This window comes from Myotis lucifugus, unplaced genomic scaffold (genome assembly GCF_000147115.1).
Source record: "Myotis lucifugus unplaced genomic scaffold, Myoluc2.0 scaffold_2807, whole genome shotgun sequence".
NCBI lineage: Eukaryota > Metazoa > Chordata > Mammalia > Chiroptera > Vespertilionidae > Myotis > Myotis lucifugus.
In genome coordinates, this window is record NW_005873855.1 from 1 (window position 1) to 19,489 (window position 19,489).

At 53.1% G+C, this 19,489-nt stretch overlaps 1 long non-coding RNA gene across 1 annotated transcript; it reads left to right on the top strand.

The window, feature by feature from the left end:
* The first annotated feature begins 14,453 nt into the window (after positions 1 to 14,453).
* LOC111824601 lies at positions 14,454 to 19,444 on the top strand. The gene is made up of 3 exons (XR_002827708.1): positions 14,454 to 14,520; positions 16,385 to 16,560; positions 19,177 to 19,444. It is a non-coding gene; the product is annotated as an uncharacterized LOC111824601 (long non-coding RNA).
* The last annotated feature ends 45 nt before the right edge of the window (positions 19,445 to 19,489 follow it).

The following is a 19,489-nucleotide window of genomic DNA, read 5'->3' on the forward strand; positions in this document are numbered from 1 at the left end:
AAGCGGGCCAACCAGGACCAGAGGCATTAGCCTAGCAGGAGAGGGGTGTGTCTATGTAACCTCCCCAGGTATTTTTACGTGGGGCCACAGCGGAGACCCACAGCCCTCTCCAGTCAGGGCGTCCTCTACCCTCTTTTATTTTTATTTTTTTAAGGAGAATTCTTATTTTATATATACTCTTATTGATTTCAAAGAAAACTGGCGACGGAGCGTGAGAGAGAAACACCAATGGTGGGAATCATTGATTGGCTGTCTCCTGGACACCCCGCATTGAGGATGGAGGCCACAACCGGGACATGTGCCCCAACCTGGAAGCCAACCATAAGTGCCTGGTTCTGGTTCATAGGTTGACACTCAACCACTGAACCAGGCCGACCAGGCTCATCTGCCAGTAAAACTGCTTGTATAAAGAAAAGAATGGTATTGCTGGTTTAGTTAGCTTCAAGGTATTCTTTGAAACTATTGGGGAAGGTGCTAAGAATTTATAACTGAAAATTTGAGAATCACTTTCTACAACCTAATGGAACCTATTTTTTTAAAATATATATTTTATTGATTTTTTTACAGAGAGAAAGGGAGAGAGAGAGAGAGAGTGAGTTAGAAACATTGATGAGAGAGAAACATTGATCAGCTGCCTCCTGCACACCTCCCACTGGGGATGCGCCCGCAACCCAGATACACGCCCTTGACCGGAATCGAACATGGGACCCTTCAGTCCACAGGCTGACACTCTATCCACTGAGCCACACCGGTCAGGGCCTAATGGGACCCATGTTTTCTTTTTAAAATATATTTTATTGAGTTTTTACAGAGAGGAAGGAAGACGGATAGAGAGTTAGAAACATCGATGAGAGAGAAACATCGATCAGTTGCCTCCTGCACACCCCCTTTTGGGGATGCGCCTGCAACCAAGGTACATGCCCTTGACCAGAATCGAACCTGGGACCCTTGAGTCCACAGGCCGACGCTCTATCCACTGAACCAAACCGGTTACGGCCCATTTTTTCTTTAAATCCTATGCTGAGGATGTCCTTACTGATTTGAGAGAGAGAGAGAGAGAGAGAGAGAGAGAGAGAATCATTGATGTGAGAGAAAAGCATCAACTGGTTGCCTCTCATACACACTCCCACTGGGGACTGAACACCCAACCTAGGTATGTGCCCTGACCAAGAATTGAACCCGAAGCCTTTCCGTGTAGAGCCGGGGTTCTCAACCTTCTGGCCCTTTAACTACAGTTCCTCATGTTGTGATTCAACCATAAAATCATTTTTGTTGCTACTTCATAACTGTAATGTTGCTACTGTTATGAATCATAATGTAAATATCTGATATGCAGGATGGTCTTAGGCAACCCCTGTGAAACAGTTGTTCTTCTGCCAAAGGGGTCACGACACACAGATTGAGAACCGCTGTTCTAGAGAATGATGCTCCAACAAACTGATCCACACCGGCCATGTCATGGAACCAGTTTTTAGGACAGAAAACATTATGTTACTCCAAACCTTTGAGCGTACCCGTGGTCCAAAATACAGCTCAGTCCATGGGAGTTCATGGAACACCTTGATGACTTAGAGTTGATTGAATGAGATGCAATGAGTGCAATGTGCTCATCACTGTGCCAGGCTTGTGCTCGCTCTTCTGTGGTTTCAGTCGGCCTCATCCTGTTTTCTGTGTCATTGTTATGTATTTTCCTTAAAATAGCGCTAGGTTCATCCATTTTGCATCGTTTCTCTAAAATGTTGGCCCTGAAAATTGGGAGCAGAGAGTTTCAAATTTTACCATCCAGTTAATATCTCATTGGCATAAAGCCATCAATTCAACTGTTCTTGAAATCTTGATTTGCATAATGATAAAGAAATAATTTTCAGTATCAGAAGATTCCTTAAAGTATATGTTATTTGCTGTGTTCTCACTTCAGGTGACTACATCCATAAATTTGTTTCCGGGTTAGTTGGACATGAATTTAAATCTCATCATGCTTCCCACAAATGAAGGCGGTTAGATTTATGGAATAGCTTCTATAGGAGGAATTGTTTGAGATAGTTATGAAAAAGTAACCACTTTAGGTGGGATTTTTTTTCATTTTTGTTCTTTTGTTTGGGGCAGGAATAGACTATTGGGGACTCGCTATGATTATAAGGAATATTAATGGTGCTCTGTTCACCGTGATTGTTCTGTTTTAACTAGAGAAAGCACGTTCTGATCTGGTGGAGAGTTGTCCGCCCTGGGACGTGGGAGCTAACAAGGGAATGCAGGCCACCCTCCTTTCCGAGAACGGCCTAGCTCAGCAACCTCCTTGCCTGTAATCTGGTCCCGGAGCCACCCGCCCTCTGCCAACCCCCAGCCCGAGTTGCCTGTAGCCTGTAACCACTATACCTTGCTACTTTCCCGGGCCTGAAATTTCCACGTTCCCATGGGATCTTTGTCTTTCTACCCAAGATAAGCAGCTGGCTTATGGGGGGTGGGGGACAGGGTTAGAGCAGACGTTTGTGGGTGACCTGCTGCTCTCCCCTTCTGCTGCATTCATGGAATAAACGCTCATATATGAGTCAACCCTGTCTCTGCTTCATTGGCTCAAGTAGTGACCAGCAGCCCGGACCCATTGCTTGTCCAGTTTCACTTTCAGTAATTTTATGACAGTCACTGGAGCTGGATAATTAATCTAAATGCTAATTAGTACTATGGCCCCCCCCAATCTAAGTCCAAAGATTTCAGCTACTTTAAACAATTTAAATTTATCTTAAATTAAGAATGAGTTTTTTAATTAACCCAAGTAAAACCATTACTAGTTTAGAAATAATTGATTGGCAGCCTAAATGTTTAAATTCTGTTCTGAGGGTGCCTGTATATTTGTTCTCTAAATGTCTTTCTTGCATGTGCTAATTTAGTGTTCCTTGCACAGAAAGCTATGTACAAAGTCCTTTTGTTAAAATATTTTCCAGTGCGGCCGGCATGGCTCAGTGATTGAGTGTATCACTATGGACCAGGAGGTCACCATTAGATACCCAGTCAGGGCATATGCCCGGGTTGGGGGCTTGATCCCCATTATGGGGCGTGCAGGAGGCAATCAATCAATGCTTCTCTATCATCGTTGGTGTTTTGCTCTCTCCCTACTTCTCCTTTCCCCTCGGAACTCAATAAAGATATATTTTTTAAAAATATATAAAGTATAGCCCTAGCCAGTTTGGCTCACTGGATAGAGGGTTGACCTGGGGATTGAAGGGACCCAGGTTCGATTCTAGTCAAGGGCATGTACCTTGGTTGCGGTCACATCCCCAGTGGGGAGTGTGCGGGAGGCAGCTGATCGATGCTTCTCTCTCATCAATGACTCTAAGTCTCTATCCCTCTCCCTTCCTCTCTGTAAAAAAATCAATAAAATATATATTAAATATATATATATATATAAAATATTTTTCAAACATATAGCTTTAATTTCTTCATTTTTCTTATAAACTACACATTAGTGAGTGGTCTGTCAATTTGTGTTTTAGGCAGTTGACTGGTGGACTTCAGGGGTACTTATGTATGAACTATTGACCGTCGATGGGGAGAATTTCCGAGCTGGGCTGTCTAGGTAAGACTTCACAAAATAAAATGAAAGGACGAATCACATTTCTGTAATGTGGCTGATGGGAAAAAATAATTTTTTGAAATGTGGATAGACTTATCAGAATGAAGTGGTTAATTTCCATTTATAATGGTATAGGATCTATAAACATAATCTTTATGCTTCTTTATATTTTATGTGCCAGATAGATCTTAATCTTCATGGGGAGAGTGTTGTAATCTTTGTGTATCCCTAAGCAGGTAGCATGGGACATGAGGCTATGGCAGAGCCGTTTAGAATGCGGGGCCTAGAGCAGTTTGGTTGGGGGGCCATGGAGACGGTGGAATGTTCGGTGGGAGTCGGTGGGCGTGGAGTCGGTGGGTGCGGAGTCGGTGTGTGCGGAGTTGGTGGTTGCGGAGTCGGTTGAGAGGAGTCGGTGTGAACTATCAGTGTGTGAAGAGTCGGTGTGAACAGTTGGAGTGAGAAGAGTCGGTCTTTGTAGAGTCGGTGAGTGCAGAACCTCTTCCTGTGTGAGAAGGGACTGTCCCTGCCTCCCCCTCAGGGCTCTTGTGAGGAGTGTATGTGCAAGGACAGAGGGCACCTCGCGCAGGGCCGGGGAAGGGCAGAGAGACGGTGCCCAGGTGACTCCCGAGTCTGAGAGCAGACCCTTCCCACTGCCAGGCTTTGACCAGAACCGTGTCCACTGGCGGCAGGTCCATGGCTTCCCTTCTACCAAGAATCTTGGGTTCTGGCCAGTGCGGGAAAGTGAACACGAGATGGAAAAGCAGGAGCTACTGCCCACTCCCAGTTTTTAGAACTGTGCCTGGGGCCAGCCTTGGGGAACAGCCACCGAGAGCAAGGGACACGTCGTGGGCATGCATGTCCCCAAACTGTGAAGGCACTCCGGGGAGACTCAGCCCTAGGACACCAGTGGTTCTGGGAGGGCTCCTGGGCGGGTGCAGAGATGAGGGGAAAGAGCTGACCGGCTCCCCGTGTGTGCTGGGCCCTGGGACCCGAATTGGCCCCGCGGACTCCTCCCGTGAAGGGGCCTGCGAGGCACCAGCCATGGCATCCCACACCCACCATGTGCCTGACACCCAGAGGCCCGTAGTACTGTTTGCTGTGCCTTAGCCCTCATTTCCGGGAAACTGCCCAGAGCTGTTGGTTTTCCAAGAGGCTGTGTGTGAACTGTTCACATAGGAACTGGGCGTTGAACAAAAACTCGCCCGAGCAGCCATTTATTTCCACCTCCCAGATCAGTGGAGTGACTGTGGAATTGAGAGGCCGAGGCTCAGCCCTCACACCCGGGATAGATCTTAGCCCACCCTTTCCTTGTTAGGAAAACGGGCTCGGCAAAGTCCCACACCTGTCAGCAGGTGCACTCGTCCCACCAGCCGAGGCTGTACATGTCAGACACTCTTGCATCCTGTGTACAACAGATGGGGGCAGCTTTAGGTTTATGTGGTGCCCTTCTCTGATTTTCTGCTACTGGGCTGGGGCTGTTGCCGACACAGTGACCTGCTGCCAGCGAAGAGTCATTTGCTAAGCTCAGCGGCTTAAGTGGGCAGCACCAAAGGCCCTCAAAAGAGACAGGGCCTGCTCGCCCAGGCCGATGCCCAGGGCACATGCCCAGGGGTGGCCTATGGGAGGCAGGTGATCAATGATTCTCTCTCATCATTGATGTGTCTATCTCTCCCTCTCCTTTCCTCTCTGAGATCAATAAAAGCATATTTAAAAGAAATATCTATCTATCTATATCTATAGATAGATAGATATAGATACACACACACACACACACACACACACACACACTCTAGAGGCCCAGTGCATGAATTTGTGTACCATTGCGGTCCCATTGCGGTCCCTTGGCCTGGCCTGTGGGAATTGGGCTGAAACTGGCTCTCTGACAGCCCCTGAGGGGTCCCGGATTGCAAGAGGGCGTAGGCGAGGCAGTGGGACCCCATTGGTGCATGATCAGGGCGGGGAGGGAAGGGACCATGCGAGGGCTCCAGGGCATGTCAGGCCTGTCTAGTTCAGTCCCAATCAGCCAGACCCCAGCAGCAAGCCAACCTGCCAGTTGCAGCGTCTGCCCCCCAGTGGTCAGTGCACATCATAGCAAGCTGTTGAGCGGCCTTAGCATATCATTAGTATATTATGTTTTCATTGGTTGAATGGATGACCGAATGCTTAGAATATTAGGCTTTTATTATATAGAATGTTAAAAAAAAAACCCAAACAAACTGATAGGGCCTGACTCCTGTGTTGCTCTCTGTAAGAATGGATGTAGGTGGGTGAGTGGCTATAAGGGTCTCTGCTGGCAACTGGGATGCGGGCTGAGCTGTGATTTGGGAGTCCCAATGGCCTTTCCAAGACATGGAAACCAGCTAAGGGGCCTCAGAGCCGCCCGTCCTCCTATCACCTGCTTTACCGCACTGTGCTGTGCGTCACTTTGCTTAGACATGACTGACCTCGGGTGTCTTCATCACCTACCACTGGGTCAGCATGTCTTTTAGTGGCTGTAGGTCTCCCAGCGGGACCCTGTGTTGGAGTCACTTCTGTGCAGCTGTGCTTTAGGAAGTGAGCAGGTGCATGGAGGCCTTTCATCCTGGGGGAATGCGGGTAGCTGCACAGGAGCGGGGAGGCCTGCCCAGCGGGTGCCCTGGTGCGCACCCTCACCCCACCCCTCTTCCTGCACTAGGATCGCGGACACATTCCCCAGCAGTTCCTTGAGGAGCTACTGGGGGATATCATGGCCCTCGAGGCTGAACAGGTCCAGAGGATGAACCAGCCCGACCACCTGAGCTGGGAGCTGGATCTGCTGATAGATGGTAGGCAGCAGCCCCTGGCGCCAGGGAGCCAGGCTGGCTGCGGTTTCTCCCCCACCCAGGGAGCTGAGCCCTTGGCTCTGAATCTCCTGGGTCAGCCCACCCTCAGCCCAAGTCAATAGGGTGTGATCCAGGGGCCATTTGGGAGCGTTTCATTGCCATCCTCCCCGAGGGGAACATGAGGGGCCTGGCAGCCTTGAAGTCAGGACATGAACTACAAATAAGTGTTGTCAGATTTCTCGGCGCCCGTGCGGACAGTCCCAGGAGCTTCCAGATGACAGCACGCTGACCCCAGAGGCTGTCATAGATCTGTCCGTGGGGGATTGAAAGGTCTGGATGCAGGAGCTTCCCCAGTGGTCACTGACCTGCATTATAACAGAGGCCTGGGCTGATTTCCTCCGTTCATGTCATCCTCGGGCAGATGGGTGCAGTCTGCTCTCTGTCTCCCTGGGCAGGGGCTGCTCGGGGACCTCTCCTCCCGAAGGACCTCACCCACGGGCACACGCGCCCCAGATCCTCTACCCCCCGCAGACATACTGCTCAATTATCGTGCCCCCCGCTCCCCCACCTGAGCCACCCAGACCCCTCGACTCTGACGGCCTGCCCTGACCATGCCATGTCTTTGCCATCTCTGTGAGTCTCTGAAATCCTTGACTTGACGGTCAGGTTAGAACTTGGTAAAAAGTGGTTCCAGCAGTTCAACCGTCTTGAACTTCTGCTTTGGCCTCTCCACGGTCACCTGCCTTCTTCTTAAGCTCTGGGTGGCTCCCCTACTGGACCCCAGCTGAGCCAGCACAGCGGCCACAACCAACAGCGACCGCGCCTTGAGAACCGCACCCAGCTGATCATCCCCGGCTCTCACACCTAGGCCTCCGGGTGCGGGGGTGGCCATCTTGGGGGTATTGCCGTCTCGGGGCCGGAGACAGAGAGGGGAAGCGGAGGCCCTGGAATCTGGGCTCTGACTCCACTTTGCTCTTCAGCCTCCATCCGGATCCTCGCCTTGGAGGAGAATAATCGTACCCTCCAGGGCACGGTCCAGGCGCTGCAGAAGAAGAACCAGCAGCTCCTGCAGGAGGTAACAGTGGGTGGTGTCCGGAACATACGGGCAAGCCGGTGGCCAGGTGTCCCGTGGGGTGACAGTTTTGGGGTTTGCTTTAAAGCCAAGTTCACTCTGTGACCTGACTGTGGCACGGGCTGGGTCTTTGGCTCTGCAGGTGGAGGAGTTGGGGACCCAACTCAACCAGGACAAGACCAACAGTCCAAAGGAAGAGCTGGAGGGAAAACTCCAGGATAACATCGCAAACACCGTGAAGCCCTACAGGGCCACGCAGGTAGGCCTTCCAGAGCGCATGCCCCCCTGGCGCCCCTGCCTGCCCGAGGGAGCCTCTGGGATCACAGTCGGGTCCTGGTCATTGATCAGTGATTCCTGGGTGACCAGTTCGCTCTCTCAGCTGCAGCTCAGACCAGCAATTCTCAGCCTCTGCTGGGCCATGGGGGCAGGTGTTGCCTCCCAGGGACACTGGCCATCTTGGTGTTGATTGACAGGACTGGGGGGAAGAGGAGGGAGGTGCTGCTGGCTGTGCCGGGTGGGTGGTTGTTTCAGGGTAAGTTGGCTGCTAATGTTGTTCAGATATTCTTTATCCTGACTCATGTTCTATGTACTTTTTATTTTTTTTTCTTGATTGATTGATTAAGTTATTACATATGTGTCCTTATCCCCACGTTACCCCCTATTGGGGGGTGGGTAACTCATGCCCTCACCCCCCTGTTCTCCGTGTCCATTGGTTAGGCCTGTATGCTTGCATATAAGTCCTTTGGTTGATCTCTATGTACTTTTTAAAAAATAGGCTTTTACATTGGTCACAGAGGGCAGCCAAGGAGCTGATCCAGACAGCGGGCATCCTGTGCCCCTGAAGGTCCCGTATGTGGAGAGGATGCAGGGCTCCCGTTGCACCATGTGCTGGTCCGTTCATGCCGTGGGCCCGGCCAGCACAGGTCCTTAAGTGCTGGGAGAACCGCACTCAGCACGGCTGGTGCTGCCTGCCCCGAGGGTCCCTGCTCTTTGGGGTCTGCACTTGTCCTGCTCTTGGCCCCTCACTGCGTGTGGGGGTGCAGGGATGTGGAGTCATTGGCTCCCCGGGGCCTGCACCCGGTGAGGCATCCTCATCTTTTCCCTCTGGGCAGGAGGAACCTTCCAATCTCGGCCCCGAGAACCAGCAGGTGGCCGAGGAGAGGGAGCTGGAGGAGCTGCGGGAGCAGGAGAAGCAGCTGCCTGAAGTCCAGGAAGCCCTGAAGCAGGAGCAGGAGGCCAAGGCCCTTGACACCGGAGAGAACGAGAGGCTGCGGCAGGAGATTCAAAGGTAACCGCCCGCCCCTGCAGCGGCATCTGCTGCGTTTCATTCACACCAACTCCCTCAGCACCCGCTAGCTCAGCTCAGGTGAGTCTCCTGGTAATGGTGCCCTTTCACCCGCCCTGTCACGGTCACAGCTGATGGTCACGAGGGAAGGGCCTCCAGCTGGTGGCTGGGATGGAGCATTGTCCAGGTGTGGGTGAGCGCCTCTCCCACAGGGATGATGGTGATGACTGTCGGGCACGGGCACCTTCATCCTCTCTCACCAGCGATTCCGGAAGGACATATGCTCGCTCCACGCCATTCCCGCATTCCCTGTTGGTGAATTCACCTCCTCGCTGACAGGCACTTGTCACCCCCACATTGGTCCCCGTGGCCTTTCAGGGGCCTGCCCATAGGTCCCGATCCTGGAATCGCCTGATGTGCACATTTGCAGCTGCGGTTGAACAAGGCCTCTGACTCCTGCCCGTTTCAGCTCTCACACTGCAAGCGAGCGTCCCTTTCGCGGTCCATTGAGTGCCATGCAGTCCTCTTCTCTTGCTTTTTGGTGGTGATTTCGCTGTTTGCAATGCCCCCCAAATGGAGTGGTGCAGTGCTGTCTCGTGTCCCCAAGTGCACGCTGAGCTGGGCCTCAGGGAAAATCTCCGAGTTGGCACATGAGGGTCCTTCAGGCCCGAGATCTGGTGCTGTTGGCTGTGAGCATATGACCCAAAGCATCTTTATGTCTTGATTGGTTGACAGAAATATGGCCAGAAACTCACAGGAACTGGTGGGGACACTTGCAGTGTAAACTGCTCAGTGCCCGTGGGGCCTCCATAGGACATTATACCGCAAATCCTGAGAATTGACTGCGTTATTGTCCTTCTTTTCAAACAGATGAGGAAAGAGGCTCAGAGAGATTAAATAACTTGTTCAGGTCCGTCCTGAGTGTAGTGGCCTAGTCAGGATTCAAATCCGGATCTTGGCTCAGCCCAGAGGCCTGACCACGTGAAGCCTTCCTTCTCACAGCCTTGATTTCATATGTTTGGGGCTACAAAGTCAGGTTCCTGCGGGGGCCAGGCAGGTCCAGCAGGTGGTGAGGGAGGGTCAGCGGCAGGGCAGGCCTCGTGGAGAACACACACCCTCTGCAGGCAGTCAGCTGGGAGGCAGGCCCGGGCTGCCAGGTCATCCTTTTGTATCTGCTTTTTTAAAATTATTTTTATTTAATCCTCACCCCAGGATAATTTTTCCTTTGTCCTTCTGAGAGAGTGAGAGGGAGGGAGGAAGGAAGGGAGGGAGGGAAGGAGAGAGGGAGGGAGGGAGGGAGGGGGAAGAGAGAGAAACAGGGATTCGAGAGACAGATCTATTGGATGCCTACAGCACACACCCCTCTATGCCAGGGAGCAATCCCACAGCCCAGGTACATGCCCTTGACTGGGAATCCAACCGGCGACCCTTCCGGACACAGGCTGATGCTGTCACTGCTGAGCCGCCCCTGCCAGGGCCTTTGCTTGATGCTTTCTCCCCACCCTCCCAGAATCTCGATAGCTGAATGTTGATGTGAAACGGAACATTTTTAGAAATATTGAATAACCAATTAATTTAAATTAAGTCACAGAGACCATGTGGGCCTCACAGGGCCCATCTGTGTTCACATGGAGTCCATGAGCCTCTGGTCGTTGAGATTTCAGGTAGAACCCTTCCCTGGAAAGCCAGTCGGGTAATTATGACGATGATGATGATGATGATGATGATGATGATGATGATGATGTCAGTGGCTTTATTACTTAATGCTCCAGAATCTCATTTTATTTGTCTCAGGAGTTGGGATCAGAAAGGGACTTGGAATTGGGGAGAAGAGCTTGGCTAAGGCAGAGTTTCAGAGCAAAGATGTTCTGATTCCAAGTTTCCTTTTTCCAAGGAGGCGGACATGCAAAGCCTCACATGAGAAGGATTTTCACAGGCTGCTCTGTTGAAGTGTGTCCGAGCCGGTCTGTGCTGTGTTTCAGCCCAGAGTGTGGCAGCCGTGGTTGCCGCCTAGAACCCCAACGGACACAGTTTGGGAACCTCTGATTGTGCTCAGCCCTCATTTCCACAGGGGAAACCTGAGGCCCAGGGAGGATGTGGGTGTGATTGTGGTGAACATGGGGCAGAGGCTGGGAGTGCTCCTGAGCCCTGGGATGTGTGGCTCTCCAACCCCAGGCTCACTTCCTGGACTGAGGTGCTGCAGGGGGAGCAGGAGGAGCTCCGCACCCAGAAGCAGGAGCTGCAGGCCTCCCTAGAGAAGGAGCAGCAGAAGCTGCGGATATGCCAGGCCGAGTACCGTGACCTGAAGGCGGAGCAACTGCCCAAGGAAATTTTGCTGAACAAGCTGAGCATCCAGTACGAGGTGAGGCCTGGGACTGGTGGGCCCCAGGACACTGGGCCTGAGCCCGGGGCTGACAGCCTGGGGCTCAGCCCACTCCGCCTGGGTCCTCATTGGCGTCTGTGCCCAAAGACTGTGTGGGAATGTCACCGAGAGGACGAGAGGAAGCCAGAGGCATTTAACGGGACAAGCACCTTGGCTGGTGGGAACGTGTTAGAAAAGACCTCTCACCAACCTTTGCTTTTTGTATTTTTTAAATATATTTTTCTTGATTTGAGAGAACAAGGGAGAGAGAGAGAGAGAAATAGAAACATCAATGAGGACAGAGAATCCTGGTTCGGCTGCCTCCTGCACCACCCCAGCGGGGTTCCTGCCAAAAACTTGGGCATATGTCCTTGACCGGATTCGAACCTGGAACCTTAATTCACAGTCCGATGTTCTCTCCACTGTGCTAAAGTGGTTATGGCCTGACCTTTGCTTTTTGCAGGGCCGGGGTGGTGCATGGAAGCAGCCAAGTGCTGTTTCCATTCTGTCCTGGCGGCTGAGCTCTCTGCCCTGTGCTCCCCGGGTCATGTCACTGAATTCTCACAATGCTTTTGTGAGCTGGGGCCCATCCTCATCCTCTGAGGTTGGGTCTGAACTCCGTCTGTTTGAAGCCGAAGCTTGGACTTTCCTGCCACTCCAGCCCGATGATATTCTGGGTCAGGAGTTGACCAACCTCAGCCCCGAATTCCTATCCAGCCGGCATTTCTTTTTCTGATGTCAGAGGGAGGAAGGGAGAGGGAGAGAGCCATGGGAGCTGCAATGACGAGAGAGAACCTCTGATGGGCTGCCTCCTGCACGCCCCCTACTGGGGATCGACCCCTCATCCTGGGCGTGTTCCTTGACCAGGCCTCTCTTTTGTGTACTCCTGTTGCCGGGGGGCCGCTCCACCACCTGAGCCACACACTATGGGCTGCTTCGTAATGACATACTTGACATTCTTTATAAAAATGGCTGTGAAGTCCTCAGAGCCTGTTGTACATTTTGCACGATGGCGCCTCTCAGCTCAGGCTGGCTGTGTTTTCAGTGCTCAGTGGCCACCCGTGGGCAGGGCTGCGCGACTGGCCGGTACACTTGGCCATCCCCATGTCATTGGCTGTGTTGGTCCTTGCGACTGGTGAAGCTCAGGCCGAAATGGCCATGTTCATGCACGTGGCCCTTTTCTCCTTTTGGGAGCAGTTTCCCAGCAGCGGAGTCCCAGGGGCCCGTGGTGTTGAGGACATTATTGATCTGTGTTTCAGTCGCTCACCCGTGCAAAGAAGGACTGGCAAGAGGAGAGAGGTCACCTGAGGAGGGAGAGAGACACCTTGAAAGAGCTGAACCAGAGCATTCTGGACGCATGTGACGAGCACTGGACTGAGAGAAGGTAAGGGGGAGGGGTGACCGACACCTGTCCACACAGGGCTGCGGCTTCCAGCTCCAGGCCCAGGCTGGAAGAGCCCACCGGCGAACTGGTGTCCCCACGGCAAGGGAACAGATCATCTTCCCAGCGCACCCTGCTCTCCTTTCTCTGGAATGGCTCTAGAATTCTGCAAGGAGGGGTGGTTGGATTTTGCTGGCTTCAGAGACATGGCCCACTGCCGGGCGCTTCTTAATCTGCTTTTGGAATTAAGCTCAGTTTAAAAATTATGACAGAGGAAAGAGAGGTACCTAGGGAAGCAATCCAGGTCCTGGGCTGAGCCCTTTCTGTGTCTGATTTCCCCTTGAGGGGCTGGAGAGAGGGTTGTGGGTACGTCATGGTTGTCCTTTCTCTGCTGACAAGACACAGACCTGGCTGCGGTGTAGGCCCTGCGAGGTGCACAGAACCAGTGACCTGGTGGCCACGAATCAGCAGGGGTGATAGGATGTGAGCAGAGCTGTGTGCCCAGCAGACAGATGTTGAGGAGCTCCAAGGAGGCGGAGAAGGAAGCGTGGTGGTGGGACTCGGGGTTCTGCAGCTGACCCGGATGGGGACAGGGCTAGCCAGGGGGGCGGGAGTTGGGGGACGTGAAGGTGGAGCACGGGTGGTCTGGGTGCAGGGAAGGTGCTGGCAGGGCAGGAGGGAAGGCTGGAGCAGGGGGCACTCAGATGTGGAAGGCCTCCATGCCTTGCTAAGGAGTCGGATTCCCTGGGAGTGAGTGTTTATGGGAGGCTGGTCTAAGGGCCAAGGGAGCTGCCAGAGAAGAGGCAGGAGGAAGAGGCTTGGTGCTGGAAACCTTGGGGTTGGAAGTCAAGTGACCCGAGATGCATCTGGTGGGGTCAGGGTGTTCTTCACCTCTCGGTGTTGAGCTGCGGGACTGTCCTTCCTTGTGATGGGGAGTGGCTGGCCATGGGGTCCAGAGGGACATGGTCACAGTGGCCACAGGGGCAGTGACCCAGCCCTTGGGGTCACGGTGCTGCTTCACTTTTCTCCCGGATTCTTCTGCTCGTCTACAGCTGGCTCGCCACCTACCCAGGATGGTTCACAGGGAAAGCCACACTGTAGTTTGGGGTGGAAATGACCGTGGCCTGAGTTGGCTCTCTATAGCGCAGCGGGTACCAGTGACCAGCAGAGGTTGGGTAGGTGCCAACTAGAAGCGTCAGGGGCTGGTACCCAGGGGGATGATCTGATGGTGGTTTTGCATTAGACAGTGTGTGCAGGAGGCCAGGGAGTGGGCAGGCTTCCTGAGCTGCTCCGAGCGGAGTCTTCCCAGCCCAGGGCGGGTTGGAGGCCTGTCTTCTGTGAATTTGTGTGCCTAGTGGTGGGGGTCGGTCAGTGCCAGACAGGAAAGCGCTCTAGCATAAGGCCCTGCAGCACAGCTGAGGGAAGAGAGGAACACAGACTAGAAGAACAGATGCCGAGCCAAGAGCCCTGGGAACAGAACAGGGTTGGTGGTCCTGGGCCCAGGGGTTTGCAAGTCATCGCTTTTCACGGCTGCTCCCTTCACGGTGAACTCTCAGAAAAGCCCGCATATTAGGTGGGACCTCGGCAGCCTCATGGCCAAAGGAGCCTGAGCTGCTGCCTCGATCCAGGGGACTCATTTTCAAGCAAGGAAACCAGGGTCTCTGCCGTCAAGGCCCACGCATTTGCCATCCTGAATTCCACATGGTTGGGGGCTTGCTCTCCTGAGAGGAGGCACAGCCTGATCCTTGGTCCTTCAGCAGGTCTCCTCACGTGTTAGGTTACCCGGCCCCACGCCATGAGCTCCCATCCCCATCTTCCCCACTCGGCGAGCTTGACGGTCATGATCACCGTGATGTCCCAGTCCCAGGGAAATGCTCCCAGTCGGGGCCGAGGAGTCCATTTACATGTTTTATATAAAACCAGACTGTTTTTTCTCCTCTATCTGCAGCGACACACTGAAGACTATGCCTACCGGAAAGGCCTACCGGAAAGGCGGAAGAGGGCAGAACTGGGGAGTCACAGGAGGCTCAGTGTCCTGCTCCTAGGAAGTGAGTTGATTTCAGCAGCAGGAACTTCAACACAGAGCGGGAAGCTGCTCTTTCACGAGTGCAGGACCAGTGTGTGGGGCCCGCACCTTCCCCTCTATGGCAGGTCCCCTGTGCGCACCTCCCTCCCAGCTCTGAAAGAATTGAGAGTTTCTTTCCGTTCTTCCTCGGGGTTATCCTCTGAGGGATGGCGAATGCCAGCTGCCATGTCCTGTTGAAAGGGCAGACGCCTGGATTAGAGCCACTGAAGCAGGACTCTCAGGCTGTGTCTCCAGGTTTCAGGGCCTAGAATGCCATGTTTCTGTTTTGGGAAGGAAGCGTGGGCCGGACACCCGGGCCAGCACCCATGGTCTTAGGTCACAGGAACCTCTTGGTCTTCCCTACATTCCTCTGGAGTCTCTGGACCCCAGGGTGGTTCACAAACACGTTCCCTTCTGCAGAGCAGCAGCCCAGGGGGTGGGCGGCTCGGTCCCCGAGGCTGCGGGATTCCGTCCAGCAGGCCGTCCCCTGCGTCCGGGCCTGAGCCCCAGGAGCTGGGCCTTCAGATTGTCCTGCCCCAGCCCAGCCTTGAGGGCAAATCACCATGAATCCTGCAAGAGCTCTCTGTTCACATCACAAAACCACATAATTTCCCAACCTCCGCCGGTCCCTTGTGTCGGCGGGGACATTGAGGCATCGCTGAAGAAAGTAGAGGAGTTGAGTCAGCACAGTGTTGCTCTGTGGCAGAGCCAGGATTAGAACCAGCTGCGGTTCTTCTTGTGACATTAGAATGCCTCCATTTACAGTTAGCTGCACTGTATTACCCTTCAAGTTCATTGTTTTCATTTATTTATTTTTATTATCACACACACACACACACACATATACATTGATATATATATACCTATATATAGATATATATAGATATATACACATATTCATTTCAGAGAGGAAGGCTGAGGGAGAGAGAAACATCAATGATGAAAGAGAATCATTAATTGGCTGCTTCCTGCACGCCCTCTTCTGGGAATTGTTTCTGCAACCTGGACATGTTGGCTGCTTCCTGCACGCCCTCTTCTGGGAATTGATTCTGCAACCTGGACATGTTCCCTTGACCAGAATGTGATGCTGTATCCACTGAGCCCAACCGGCTGGGGCTATTTTAATTTTGCTTAAACCTCACCTGAGGGTGTTTTTTTTTTTCATTGATTTTTGGAGAGAGTAGAGGGGAACAAAGGGTTGGGGGGAAGAGAGAGAGACATCAATATGAGAGACACATTGATTGGTTGCCATCCAGCACACGCCCCCAGTGGGCCCAGGGATAAAACTGCAACCCAGGTACATGCCCTTGACCCAGAATCAAACCCTTGACCCTTCGTGCTTGGGCCACTGCTCTTACCCCTGAGGCACACCGGCCAGTGTCCACTCTTTTTCATCCACATGGCCCAGCGGGCTCGCCCTGTTCCCCCCTCACCCAGATTCCTCAGTGCCCGGAAGGGCCAAGTCTGCCCGCCTGTTTCACCTATGGGGAGCTCCAGCAGAAAGGAGGAGGTCCCGACTCTCCCTGACAGGGCCCTGGGACGCACAATTGCCAGCACACCTAGATGAGCACAGCACCTCTGCCTGTGCCTCCCAGTGATGCAGAGTGGAGGCTGCATGTGAGGTTCTGTTTCCCGAGAGGCTAGTGCGGGTTTCTGCCACAAGGAACGCTTCTCCGGTCCCTGGGTCTGTGCGAATGAACTGCAAATGGTGCTCCTCGCCCTGAGGCCACATGCGAGGATCGTGGTGCCGGCGACACACATTTGGTGCTGAACCCCAAGTTAACGGCCACTTCCCCGGCTGGAGGGGCAGTGGGGTTGGCAGTGTCCTAACCCTCTACTTCTAATAGGAAAAAGCGCTGGAGCCGAGCCAGAGCCTTCCTCAAGTTCTTCCAACGCCAGAGAGACGGCTCACGAGGACAAGCCAAGTCACCCCCAGACAGCCTTCCTGGGCCCCTGGAGGCCATGCCATCGTGCTCATACTGGGAGGAGGAGGGAGACGCCCGCAGGGGGCCCCCACCAAAAGGTAGGAGGGGCTGGCCTGGCTGCAGGAGGGCAGTGAAGGGGAGGATCTCAGGCCTCCCTCGAGGTCAGGGCAGAACCGACGAGATGGAGCTGGGTGCGCACACGTGTGCTTGGAGCCTGAAGGGGCTCCCCACACCCCCGCCTGCCCCCGAGGTGTGTGAACACCCAAGTAGAACATGTAAGCCCACGTCACTGTGGTGGCAGTTTCGTCCCAGAACCATTTAGTTCCTTCAGCATGAGAAGCCTCCCCATCACCTACACTGTGGTGGGTCCTCGAGTATCCAGAGCGGATCTCCATACAGTTACCGCAGAGACACGCTCAGGAGAGGATGTGTTTGGGGCTCCTTGTCTCTGCCAGGCCTCGGATGAGCCATTTCTGTAGGGTCAGCCCCCATGTAACACGTCAGGACATCTGCCAGGCCTTCAGCCAGGCTCGGGCTCTGCTCTGTCTGTCTCTCTGAAAAGCGGGTGCGGTTCTCTTCTCCCACCTGACCTGGCCCTGAGTCCTCCCACCAGGGGGCGCTGGACCTGCTCCCTGAGGGCTGTGGTGGGAGTGAGCCAGAGGTTCCTTTGGTGGATTTGTAGCTGCATGTGCTGCATGTGTTTCCTGGGATCTAAGAGGCTGTCAGCTGAAAGCTGCCCGATTTTGTGCTCATAGAAAGAAAGTGACCGGGTGGTGGAGGTGACGGTTTTGTCAGAATCGCCACCAGCCGACAGTGCCTGGGAGGGATGCTCCAAGGTGCACCCTGATTTCAGAGATGTAAGGTTGGGGTGTGTGTGTGTGTGTGTGTGTTTTCGTTCTGGCTCCTCACACTTTTTGACATGTATCACGTCCACTTGTGTGATTGGCTAAGTTGATGAATGAGCTGTAATCAACCCAACTGACTTAGCAAAACGTTCTGAGAAAAAACTGCTTGACAGATCCCCGCTGTGGTTTGGATCGGTGAGTGAGCAGGTCAGGGGCTGCAGTTAGTAGCAGCAGCCGTGCGAGGGGGATTTCTGGGCTCAGCAGCCTTTCGGTAGTTGACCCGCTTTGTCCGTCTCCTTGAGTTCTAGCTGCCGTGGGAGGTGGGCTCCATTCCTGTCCCCCGTTCAGAGCTGGGAGGGGAGGCTTGACCAGGGTCAGCACTGGCCCAGAGCATCAGCGTTGGAGCTGGGACCTGAACCGGCGTCTGACAGGTTACGGGCCCGAACTCTTAACCGCTGTGAGCACTGCCTGCCCTTCAAGCTGCTTGGGTCCCTGAAGATGCTAAACCAACTTGGGGCCCCAGCACTGAGGAGTGGGTCCCTTGTCTGTGGTGTGAGCTGTGTCAGCAGGTGGCGCTGTGGGGGAAGAAATAGCAGAGGTGCAGCTGTGCACTTGAATCCTCCATCAGAACTGGAGAAGTCCTTTCTGTTCATGTATTGACGTGTTGAGGAAGTTACTAGACCAATTGTCTGCTCTCATAAGACTAGAACTTAAAGGTTGTGAGGGCTAAACCTAGAGGAGAGGATGCGTCGGGATCTCAACTGGAATAATGCTTGAGCATGAGGGTGTTTTGGTATCAGATAGAGGTAGGTATTTTCATTGTGTGCACAGTCATCCTGCCATGAGAGGCTGTGAGATGTACAAGAATGATTAGTGAGCCCTGCCCGTTCGTCTCAGTGGTTATAGCATCGAAGGACCGAGGGGGCGCAACTTAGATTTCCAGGCAAGCCCACATACCTCGTTTGCATGGTTGATCCTGGCCGGTTGGGGTTTGTGAGAGAGGCAACCAGTGGATGTATCTCTCTACAATTGATGTTTCCCTCTCTCGCTCTCTCCCTCCCTTCCCCTACATCCTCCCATTCACTCTCTCTCTAAAGACCAATGAAAAAAGATCCTCCCGTAAGGACTTTTTAAGAAGAAGTCTTATGACTGAGATGGACTATTTCACTGCACGCAGCAGGCCAGAAACATGCCACTAAGTGTCCCAAGGGTTTTGGAGAGGAGCCGGAGTTAGTTGTGTGTGAGACAGGATGTCAGGGAGCCTGTCATTAAAATGGATGAGTCAGCGCAGCTGGTGTGGCTCAGTTGGTTGAGCATCGTCCCATGAACCAGGAGATGACCTTCTGATTCCCGGTCAGGGCACATGCCGGGATGCGGGCTCCATCCCCAGTACGGGGCGTGCAGAAGGCAGCCGATCCATCTTTCTCATCATTGATGTTGCTATCTCCCTCTCCCTCCCTCTCTCTGAAAATCAATAAAAACACATTGGACCAAAAAATGGATGAGTAAGAAAAGCCGCACCCTACATCAATAAACACCCTTGCTTAATAATTTCACCCATTGATGTGGAAAAACAGTCTCAGGCGTCAACTCCTTGAGCAATACAGAATGCTCCTCTGGTGCCACGTAGAGCCCTGGCTCCAGCTGCCACTCCAACACTTAACTGGAGTCAGAGCAGAAAGGCTTCACCGGGCCCTGATGCTGGTGGTGCTGGGGGGAATGTTGCCGTCTCTCCCGGGCTGCACAGGATTCTGATTTCCCAAGTACATTTGGCGAATGTAGCATCATTTGTCCATTATTCAATCCATTTACTTGCTGTTTTCTGTGTTTTTATGCTTCCTCCCTTGGTTACCCGGGATGACAATTTAGCAAAGGGGCAACGAAAGAGTGCCTTTTGGAGCAGGAAGAAGCAGGACAAAGTCAAAGACCAGCCTCCAGTGGCCAGCTCCGCTTGGTCTAAGATTCTCAAATCCTGCACATCTGGGCACATCCCACCCTCTCCTCCCTAAATAGCCTCTCCCTTTTTTCCCCACCCCGAAGATTTATAATCCTTTCCCTTTATCCCTGTCTTGATCATATACCCTTTATTTCTGAAAATTTAAAAAAAAAAAGTTTAAAAGAAGAAGAAAAAAAAAATAACTCCCACAACAACAACAACAAAGCCCTAAGAAAACCAGTCCAC